This window comes from Protopterus annectens, chromosome 11.part0 (assembly GCF_019279795.1).
Source record: "Protopterus annectens isolate FY-2018-M chromosome 11.part0, PAN1.0, whole genome shotgun sequence".
Taxonomy (NCBI): domain Eukaryota; kingdom Metazoa; phylum Chordata; order Ceratodontiformes; family Protopteridae; genus Protopterus; species Protopterus annectens.
The window spans coordinates 790873843-790886246 of NC_056745.1; positions in this window are offsets into that span (position 1 = coordinate 790873843).

The following is a 12404-nucleotide window of genomic DNA, read 5'->3' on the forward strand; positions in this document are numbered from 1 at the left end:
TTGTTTTAGCTCTTTCTAGCATTTCATGAATTGCAGATTTTTGCAAGTTAGCATTCAAATGTTTTATTTGCAAAGCAGCTTTTCAAGAGAATGCTATAACATTGTTTTTCAAGAGAATACTATAGCATTGTGGAAAACATATCATTATTAATATAGACTTATCATATGCATATACAGAAAATTCCCACAAGCTAAAGATTTATAAGAGTGTCATGAAAATAAACAATAAGCAATAACTCTCACTACTCTGTTGTTTCCTTTCCCGACTCTGTCAATTATGCTATTGCAACTCTTTGCACAGGTAGAGTATAAAGCTTATTGATATGATTTTGTCATTCTAGATGGGGATAGCATTTCTAACAAAGATGGCTGTGTTAAAGTCTAAAATGGAAGGATGAATAAAATGCAGAGGATGTGACTCATGCATATTATAGCCATATGGAGACATAGTGATATGCATAAGATATAACTACAGGTAACTGTGCATGTAAATAATTCTAATAAAACACTAAATCATATGAAGGTCAGTAATGAAGCTTACTACAACTGAAACCATTGATCACAAGGCTTAAAATACAGTATCACTGCATGTAACCATGGCAGAGACTATCTGAATAAAAATAATTAAATACATAAATTTACAATTGAATTTGTTAAAGCTGAAACTGTGATGGGAGTCATTCACTTTTAAATTATTGAAAATTAAACTTCTGAAAGAGGTGAGTAAAACATTGAAATATTTGGTAATTTACAACTGTACAAGTCTAATAAAATAGGAAACAACCATGATGGGGTGGAAGCAGATGACACAAGAGGTATACACTATTGTTTAATATAGTCAACAAGAGTTTAGTGTAAATTTTTTAGTACATTTTTCTTTCTGTTCCTGTATCAATGTCAGCTTATGTTATTTAGATTAGATATAAATTGCCAAGTTTGAAACGAAAATACAGTGTGAGAAGTTACTTTTACTATCTCTTTCCGATTCATTGGTAGCTCTTATGGGGTGCACTTAAATCATTTTAATTCTTATGATACTCATTGATTTTTTTCAAGTCAAATATTTGCACCAGTCTGCAATTATGATTTAAAGTCATGACTTATTCTGTAGTCATCGGGGATAGGCCTTTCTCTCCAGACTTCTATGAGTATCCTTAGAAGCCATCTCTCCCCTACCTCACCTAGCATCTTTATCATATCTGCTGTGACCTCATCTGAACCCGATGATTTCCCTGACTTCATTTTCCTTAGTGCTTTTCTTACCTCTTCTAGTGTGGGGTCCTCTTCTTCTCTTATTGTAGGCTGCGTCTGGGGCAATACAGTTTCTGTGGGGTTTTGTTCATTCAGAAGCTGCTGGAAGTACTCCTTCCATCTGCCTTTGATGTCCTGTGGACTGATGAGCAGGTTGTTGTTGGCATATCTTATGTAGGATGTCTAACTATCTTCTTCATATTTCTGTCTTTGCCTTGCAACCTTATATAGCTTCTTTGTGTCACCATGTGTTGACTACTGTCAAGTCCTTTGCCAGTCAGAAGTCTACAATGGCATCTTCTTTTTTATTCATGTTGCCCAACCCATGTAGTCCTAGACAGTCTTCATATCCTGTTCTGCCTGCCCTGGCATTCAAGTCACCCATTGTAAGCACCAGTTCATGTTGTCCTGCTTTGTCTAGTAGGTCATGCAACTGCTCTCCGAATGTATTCTTCTCTTCACTATCACAACCATGCTGTGGGGCATAGACTGAGATTATGAATACTGCCCTGTCCTTAGGCTGGAGTCTGATTGCCATGAGTATGCCACTAATTCTGATGACATCCTTCACTGCCTTCTGAAGCCTGTCTCTCACCACAATTCCCACACCATTTCTAGCTTGCCCTTCTCTTGTTATATCACTCCCACCATTAGCATGGGTGCCTGACAAAGGTCAGAGTAGTCTGTGTCCTCACCCCACTTATCACCAGTAAATACCCCTGCAACATGATCAAATCATTTAAAGCCATATTTCACACAACTGAGTGGCTAGCTCTGCCACACTTTGCAGTCTCTGATTTGTATTCTCCTGTATTGAGGATACTATGCACCACAGCAGATGCCCAAATTAGTTGGTCTATACAACTCTTTCCCCTATAGGGCACCATGTAGAGTCTTTGCTGCTGCTCACAGCTCTATTCATCAAAAAGTTTGAGATTGAAACACTCAGCATGTTTTTTTTATTATTATTTATTTATTTTTTTTGGAGATGGGATGAACCCCACAGAGACACAGGGAGAACATGCAAACTCCAAATAGGCATTGGCTGGAGATCATGATTCCACCTTGGACTTTGTGCATGGCAGGTAAACACCTTAACCATTATGCCAACGCATCTCACTCCATCATACATCCATTCATACATCCATATCCCCTTTTTCCCATTATTGCACATGGGGATGGGGTGTTACTTCAATAGTGACAATCATTTTGAGCCAAGGTTTACACAGTCAGTTGACTAACCCTGTCATGGTAGCTCTTCCACACCACATACATGAATGCACACTCACACTTAAGACCAATTTAGAGTGTCCGGTCCACCTACTGCATCTCTTTGGAATGTGGGAGGAAACTAGTGCACCCAGAGAAAACACATGTAAACTCAGGGAGGACATGCAGACTCTAAACAGAAGACACCCAAACCAAGAATCTAACCAGTGAGAACATCTTGCTGTAAGGTCACAATGCTATCTATGCCCCTCTGTCACCTCCATGTCATAGAAATACCTTCTCAGCAGTAAAAGATGTAATGTATGCATTCCCTAGGAGTCAGTTCCCAGACCATTATGTTTAGGTCTACTTTTCCTGTTGTGGCAAATGTTGTAGTGAGCAAAGTCATGTTTACTTTTAAGACATGGTGATTTCTTTTAGCAATTTTTATTGGTTGCTATATTAAATGCATACAGCCACATCATTCCTCATAGTACACATTATGTTATTTCCATTTGTGTTGAATGTTTTCCAAATCTTTAAACAACCATTTATGTACATTATCAACTAACATGGATTATATTTGATGACAATAGATTCTATTCACATTGGATATCTGTAATTAAGTAAACAACAGCTGAAACAATCATCTTCAACTGAAGGATTCTGTCATCATGAACATCAACCCAGAGCCATGCTGGAGGCATAATAAGTGTCACTAGAGATCCATGGCATTGAGTGAAAGAATGCAAATCCATAATATTAGTGGAATAGTTTTACAGGATACAAAGCTTTATGGCATTTCATCATAGAGGTAATCTTCTTTATTAAATGACAACAGTAGCATAGCATGGGAATTATGGACATGGGAGCTGACTTAATTATAAAACATATCAGGACATGGTAAGAGTCTACAACATGGCAGACAAAATACCCCTTACACCCCGAGATAAAGAAAATTGATGAAAAAAGGTAGTTTTCCCCTTTTTTAAATTTCTCCAAGAGTTTTGGATTTCTTATACGCTGATGGGAGTGGACCCCATTCCTAAGTCAAAGTATGACTAAAGTTCTTGAAATTAGCATTGTTTCAATCTTTGATGTTAGCCAGAGGTTCTCTTCACAGCACCTGTAATGTGCCCAGTACTGATTCCTTCTGCAATTCATATGGAGTTACATATATTGTTAACATATATACGCACAACTGTAAATTCTTTTTTGTAAGACCCATTGCTCCTACTACTATTGGAACAGTCTGGGTATCTACCTCATTCCTGCCTGCATATCCTGGTATTTTATGACTTTGTGTCCCTCTGTACATAAGACACTGTAGTCACAGAGTAGCAATTTCAGCTATCAGTGTTACTTTTCTTTTCTTTTCACGGACTGAATCTGGTGTTCTCACATCTGTTATTTGAACTGTTGGTAAAGGGTGATCCCATGTGATATAACCTTCACCATTTTCTATAATGCTTTGTGGATCATGTTTCCAATGTTTTTCACCTACTACAATATTAGAATGTTTGCATAATCCCCAATGCAGCAGTCTTGCCACATTATTATGCCTTTCAGTATATCGGCTCTTTGCCTTTAGTGTATCATATCCAGCAACAAGATGTGTGACTACTTCCTAATTCTGTTTTACAAACCCTATATTTTTCTGTTTCTCTGACATCTTTAATGGAATTTGTAAACCAGCTTGTACTTAGTCCACTATCCTGGGCCGCCAATATTAATGCTTCCATCTTTTGGTTTAAATTCACCTCTGCTTACCATTCCTGCAATAGATCCTAATTGACAAGAGGTTTGTCCAGGGGTTTTCAATATTTGCAACTATGTTTATGCCCTTTTCACATTTCTTGCTTTCTCATATGATTCTTCTCCTTATATTCTTTCTTTTTTTTTAGCACATTCAGTTACTGCCTGATTTTTGTCTACTTCTGGTTAGATTTCCATGTCCACTTGACACTGGTATGCTTCTGCTAAACTAAGCAGGGAAGATATCTTAGACTTATTCTCCTTATGTTTTAAAACTTTCACTATGTTTGGATCTTGTGAGGTCAGCAGATATGTATGCAGTCCTACAATTGCAATTCTATACATGTAATCAATTTCGAGGAGGCAAATACCTCCGTCAGAATGGGGAATATATAATCTTGGTAAACAATGATCTTTATAAATCATTTGATAAGTGTGAAGCATTGTTCTTGTTTTCCTGTCTAATTGATTCAATACCTTTTGGGGCCAGTCAGTCACCCCAAAACTGCAAGTTAGAACATGACGTTTAAGGCTTAGACTTTGTTCCATGATGTCAGGGCTGTTTTCAATATTAATTTTAGTCTTCTAAAATATTTCCAACTAAGATTTATTTGCATTTGTTCATATTTTTTGTTGACCCTTCATTGATTACCAAATATTTATACACTCCCTCCTCCTTAATTTCTTTTAAATCACATTCCTCTCCCAGACTGGTATTTGCTTAGCGCTGCAGCTTTAATGCTTTAAAGGTTGCTTTTGCACATTTATCAAGACCAAATGACATTCTTGTATCTTCTGAGAATGTTTTGAACACTTGCAGTTCTGCCTTCAATTCCTCATCTGTTGAAATATAGTCTTAAATCATCCACAAAAACAAGATGAGAAGTCTTTACACTTTGTTGTTTACTGGGATCCAACTTGTCAAAACAGCAGCAGTGACAAAGAGTCACCCTACCCCCCCTTTGAATTTGTATCCCAGGGATAATAATCTGTCCATTATTATGGCTGCAAAATTGTTTGCCACTGTTTCATGGTCACTGTAATATAATTGATCAGTGTAGGGTGTATCTGATAAATTTGTTAACACTCCTTTATATATGAATGTGGGATGCTGTTAAATGTTTTTTTGTAGTCTGTCTATGGCATATTTTGATTCTTCCACTTTTTACACTTCTCCATTATGTATTTATTTAATAACAATGATCCATATGACTTTCTTTTTTTTTCCTTTTTGTTCCATTTTCATGATTGACTTTTCCTCTAATGACTATACTCTCTGTCAGCATCAGTTTCACTGTATAGTTTATATATTATCAGAAGGCAAGTTATTAGTCTATAGTTTTAAGGATATCTTGCAGGTTCACTCTTGAGGAAGAGGAGCATTTTTCTGTTGTTAACCAGGTTGGTTTCTTTTCAGGGTGTGGCCATGTGCATAGAAAAAATTCTTACTCAGGGTTAAATCTTTGTGTGAAGATGTTAATACATTTAGCCAAAAGCTGGGTACTGCATCTGGGCCTGGGGTTTCCATTTATGAGCTTTTCTTAATTTTGTTTGCATTTCTGTGGCTGTTACTTCATCTCATTTCATATCTTGTACATTTGAACTTCTTACTGTTTCTTTTACTTCTTCTACCCATTCAGCAACTTAGTTATGCGTGATGGGGGCTTCAAAAATATTTATCCACTATGTGTCTATTTCTTTTTTTTGTTGTTATTTCCATTCCTTTTGCCTTGTTTCCCAATTCTCTATAAAAATGTTTGGGTTGTCAATGAATTGCTTATTTTATACTTTTCCTTTACATGCATTTGCAAATCTAAGTTTTTCTGCCTGTGATAATATCTTTAGTTTATTATTTACAATCCTGATACTGTGCATTGCTTTTATACTGTCTATCTTTCTAAGTACTTTTGTTGATCTGTTCCCTCTTCAAACAGACACACTTCTTTTCTTAATTGCTTTATAGTTTTTCTCTATTCAGTACTTCCATGATGGCATGCCATTTCTTCCCTTCTTTCTCTTAATGTCCTGGTTTTTGTGGTAAGACTTTATCTGTTAAAATTTAGCTCCACAGTAATATATCCTATTTACTTCTGTTATATCACATGAATTTCTGTGAACAGTCTTGAATACTGTGTTCATTTGTTTTTGTTTATTTCAAACTTCTAACATTTGGGGTCTTATTGACTTTCTGGAATTTATTTCTTTCATTGATCTTAATATGTCTATCCATCTCTTTTATATCAAGCAACTTTTTCCCCTAGGTCTTTTTCTTGCAAACTAAGGGCAAACTGTTTATTCTTCATTTCATTCAGAAAGTTATATAACATCTTCCTATAACATATTTTCTTCAGTTTCATCACTAAACAAAAAGTCTATTGCACTAAAGTCACTCTGCCTACCACAGGCAAAGTCCAAAAACACAATAAGGCAGAGGACTCCACGTAGAGCTGGTCAAGTCTTTTATTCAATAAAATCAGAAATCTCTGATTTTATTGAATAAAAGACTTGACCATCTCTACGTGGAGTCCTCTGCCTTATTGTGTTTTTGGACTTTTCTTCAGTTTCATCCTATGTCATCCATTGCTCTTTCTTATGGCAACTCACTGGTCTATCACTCCAAAAAATTGACTGCATCAGAGTTGCCAGCATTTCCTGTTACTTCCCTTGCTGTGCAACTCCAACTGAACTTCTGTTCTGGTTTTCTACTGAACGTTGCCAAGTATTTTCATATGTTCAAAAAAATCATACCAGTCTAAAACTGAAATCAAGTACTAAGCAAACACTCTGTCATAAAAGCCAAAGGGAAAAATACCACATCAAACTCCTTTGTTAATAAATGGATATGTACTTTTGTTCACAGTATTAGTGAACTTCATCAGAACAAATCCAATTCCACAGTCTCTCCTTTTTATACCAATTACCCACAAAACTCTATTTTAAATTACCCTGTCACAACTTCTCATACCATGAACATTAATTACTAATTTACAACTCTGGTGAAAAACAAAAAAGGAAAGGCAAATTCAGCAAATCCACATCAACTGATTTAATAAAGTTAGCGCTTTCGTCTACTTATAATAAGCAAACTTCACCAGACAAGTAATACAAGGAAATGACATCACTTAAATAACAAAAAATACATGACATCACTTCCTAGCCCAGTTAAGTCACTTCAAATAAAATATAGAAAAAATGAATATTTTTAAGAATTTTAAGATTATTAAATGGTAAAATGATCATATGTATATATGTACACACTTGCTAACTAAAAATGCTGTTTTAAAAATCATCTTTCTAAAGATTTCAATTACAGCAAACATTTCACATTCTAGTTCTGGTTTAATCCAGGGAAGCTAAAAGCATTCAGTGATAACTGCCAGTTGAGCTCCTTTTCCCCCAAATTGAGTGACCAGGGACCCCCCCGAATGTCAGTAGTAAGTTGTTCCAAGACCAAAAAAGAGAACATTTGCCCTGCATTACTGGAAATGTGTCTGGCCAGGACATTTGTGGGATTTTGTTTGTCAAAACTGTATATGTTGTTTATAAATATGCTGTTTTATCTGTCTTTTGGTCTTAACTACATAAAAACATTCACATTGTTGGCACATTGCTAAATAAATCACTCCTTTAGTTTCACAATTAAATTTACCTGCTATAAAAATTGGTGTGTGTTAATGACAACTTTTTTACCAACTTTTATGTACTTGCAGAAGTTGCATCTTCCAAATTTGTACATCCCAGGACTTGTGACATGTGTTTTAGTAGTTTTTTCTAATAAACTTTTCAAATTACAACCTCTCTTGAAAATCACCCTGAGATTCTTATCTAACATGAGGCGGACTGAAGTATCTGCTGTAACCATGTCCCAATTCTTTAAGATAATCCCCTTCAAAATGAGACTGAATAAGGGGTAATGAAGGTTGTATTAAAATCAACAATTACATTTGAATTCACAACAACCTCCTCAACTTCCAAATGTGGTCTAATGGGTTGAGTATCTACCATTTTGTTACCATTCAGGATAGGTTTATAAAGACGCATCCTTCTCTTCCTTATAACCTCTGTAATTACATTGCTCACTAGGGAAACCAGATATGCTCTATTTAGAAATATTTCTTTAAGTAAATTACACTCAGCGATGAAGGAGGTTTCTAAGCAGGACATTCTAGCCGCTCTTACTACCTGACCTTTTATAACAGCCTTCTTTTGATGTTGTGGATGGGAGCTATCATAGTGTAAAAAACTATTTGAATGCGTTAGTTTCCTGTATACAGCTGTCAAATATCTCTTATTAAGAATGTCCTTTGTTATAAGGACATCTAGGAAAGGTGTACTGTCACAGCTAAATTGAAAAGTAAAACTCAAAAAATCAGTTGAGTTAGAGATTCTTCAGTTGCAACCTGGTCACCCTTAAATAATATAAAACTGTCATCCAAATAACAGGTGCATCATTCTATTTTGTGTTTAAACTGATCACATTTAAATAAAAAATTCCTTTCCTAATAAGCAAGTGCACAGTTAGCAAAGATCTCATCACTTGGAGACCCCACGGCCACTCCTGACTTCTGTAAATAAAAAATTATTAAATAGGAAAAAAATTATTGGAAAGAACTATATCTAAAAGAAATTCTATTAAGTAAATGTCATCATTGTCGACACCTTTACTGAATAACTCTTGGGGAATCACTGTGTACAGGTCTTTAATGTCCACTGTAAGAAAATTCAGAGTCTCATTAAACCAAATGAATCTAAATATTCTAAGAAGTGCCATGAATCTCAGCAAATTTGGGGTTCTGCTTTCAGAAACGTTTTTAACTTGTTATCAACAAGTTGGCATACCCATAAGTTATTGAATTCCAGCCATTGACAATTGGGCGTGGCGGGGGGGGTTGATGTGCTTGTGTATTTTTGGGAGTGCATAAAAGGTAGGTATCTTAGGGGCTTGCATACTCAAATAATTATAGGTGTCAATAGTAATTGTTCTTTCAATATCATTACATAATGATCTGATTCGTTGGTGGACCCCATTGACTTCATTCAAGCATACTTTCATGTAAGACCCTCTAATAAAAGTGCCACTCTGTTGTTGTAATCTTCCTCGTCCATAAACACCAACCCTCCCCCTTTATCAGGATTCATTACCCGAATATTGTGTGCCATTAAAGTGTCCAATGCTTGTCGTTCATTATTTGTAAGGTTAGAATTACCCTCCTTTACAAAATACATCTACATTGCTTAGACACCCTGCATTTAAACATCTGTCCATTCTTTAGCTCATTTTCCTTAATGTTATTAGTTTCCATAATACACTTCCAATTCCTTCCCTTATTATAAACAAATTCAGGCTCAGCCCTAATCTGATCCAACAAATTAAAACTACCAAACGCCGTATTCCAATTCTTTGTAATAATATTTTTCCTGTTTTGTGAGTACCACTATACAATAGTACTAAAGCCATGCTAAAATCATCATTGTTTTTCACATTATTATAAATATGCCCTTTCCTTTTAAAATTGGACAAAACCTTTCATATCTAGCTGTAGTGACCTCCTCAGCCACACCTCTAATAAAATCCAGGGGGTAGCCCCTCTCTCTAATCAATTTACTCAATTTGTCTAGAGGAATTTCAAAGTCTTTGTCTTCGGATGTCATCCAAGGCTACATCACAAATTGGCCCTTCACTAAATTCCTGTTTTGCCCTAACAGGTGCTCAGTTGCAAACTATAAATAATTATTGCACCAGGTAGCCTTCTTAAAAATATTTGATTTGGAACTTAATTTGCTACAATACTTACTAATTGTAAAATCCAAATAATCTATCTTTATGTAGTCATAGTCCATACTAAAGTAAAAAAAAAATCAACTGTAATATTAATTTATTGATAACATTCCAATAATTAAGTTCTCTTTACATGAAATTAATATATCATTTAAAAATTGGAAATAAGGTAAAATAAAATCATTGCAGGAATTACTAAAATATATATTTATTCTCCCAATACCATAAAATAATCTTAACAAAAAATTGGGCAGCCACTGCTCCCATTTCTACCCCTCTCTTCTGTCTATAATAATCCCCTTCAAAATATACAAAATTGTTAGCAAGTACCATTTTCATCAATTTTACCACAAACTTTATCAATTATTGGCACCAAACTAGTCCCAATATATTATGTCTCAGGGAACCAATCAAGCCCACATTTATGGGGAATAAACAAGAAAAGGGCTTTAACATATATCATTAGAAAAATCAATTGTTCAATTGCACTTCAGTTAGTTCACAAAGACCATGCCATGAAACCTTAAGAACATGTTTCTTGTCTTTAATAAAGCTTTTTAACATATGGTCCACCATTGTAGGTTCAGTCTTTGATCCCCCAGGTGCCACAATGGTTCTAAATGGGTTGCCATTCATATACTTGTAAATCTTTTGAATTCCAAGTATTAAGGGAACCAGTGGCTTTTTTACAGCCAAATAATTAACCCTTTCAACTGATATTATTCTGTTTACCAAACCATCATATAACCATACATCAATTTTACCATAAGTCATATTTACTTCATGTTTGAGCTTAATTTAAAATAAACATAATTCTGTATGTATTGGGATATTTGTGTTTCTTCACCTCTGATTCTGACATGTGAGTCCCATCTGTTCGCTTTGAAAAAAACAGTAAAAAGCTTCCACCGATGAAACCAAACAATGCAGACACCAATATGAAACACCTAGTCCTTCATAAGCCTGTAGAAAATGTAAAGACCCAGAATATTCTTTCTGGCTTCTAAATTCAAAGTAGCTTTCAATATGTACAAATAAATAAAGGTGATTTTATTAGAAGGCAACTTCATAGAATCCTTGTAAAAAATGTGTTTCTTAATCATCCTAACCTTCTTTTGCATACTATTAAAATTTAACTAGAAAGTATTAAAGAAGCAGTGACCTGCTTAACATATTCAGTAAAGAATCATGCTTGGAAATCTGTTTTCCATGTTATTACAAAGAGACCTGTGCACAACTCTGTAATATGTTCTCTAGTCTAAGTTCAGGGACAGTTACAATGAACACAAAACTCCTATTTTCCCAGAAATTAAGACATACTGAGAAAAATGCACCAAGTTATATAAACTGCCCAAAGACTGTATAAACAGATGTTTCAGTTAGCCATATATCATTAGCATAAGGCTGAATCTTCTATTGATAGTGCCTAATACATGCATTGTCCATTTGAGACTCAACCATTATGCTTCACACTTGCACATTGATATACAGGAAAAATATGAGGACAAGCATCACTCATGTTTAGTACCTACAAAGTTGTGTAGAAGACCAGACGGAGACAGTGTTGCTTGGGATCCATTACTCCATTCATCCATCCATCCATCCATCCATCCATCCATCCATAGGTTTTATAAACTATTTGTCCTGGTGGGGTATGTGGTGCTGTTAAGATGAACATGGCAGATGCTTCTCACCAAGAGTCTCCATCCATCCGTCAAGATCCCCTGGCATGTCAAATCAAGCTGTAAGATATGATAACTCCAGTTTGCTCTGAATCTGTCATGTGACCATTTCCCTGGACCTCATGACTGGAATAGTATTAGGACTGCAATAGGAGGTAGATAAAGGTACTCTCATTAAGCCCACAGATTACTGCTGTACTCTCATTAAGTCAACAGCTTATTGCAATACTCCAATGATGAGACAGAAAAAGAAATGGGGAACTTTAGTCAGAACCAGAACAACTTAACACATGTCTAGATCTTGGCCTGTGGGTGATGGTTGTCTGTAGTTATTTTGTAGTTCTTGATCAATATAGCCCTGCTAGTATTCCGCTTGAAAAAGCAGTATGGACTCGCAATGTGGACTTGTCAACCACAGATAAATTGTCCATGTGGATAAGAATACCAATCAAATCACAGGAAACAGCAGGGTGAAAGAAGGTGAACAAGAGTCTTGCCAACATGAGCTAAGTCACAATCTCACCTAATCTTGTCATATATGAATGGTCCATTCACATCTTGGTATTACATACTCAAAAGACTTGGAGAAAATAAACAAAGAAGACTTGGGAAAAAAAACTTCAATGATACCAAAAGAAAACCCAAAAATATAAAAATATTGTGAAATAAGTTGTTAGAATACTTGCCATAGTAAATGCACGTGTACATTTTCTTAAGAATATACAAGT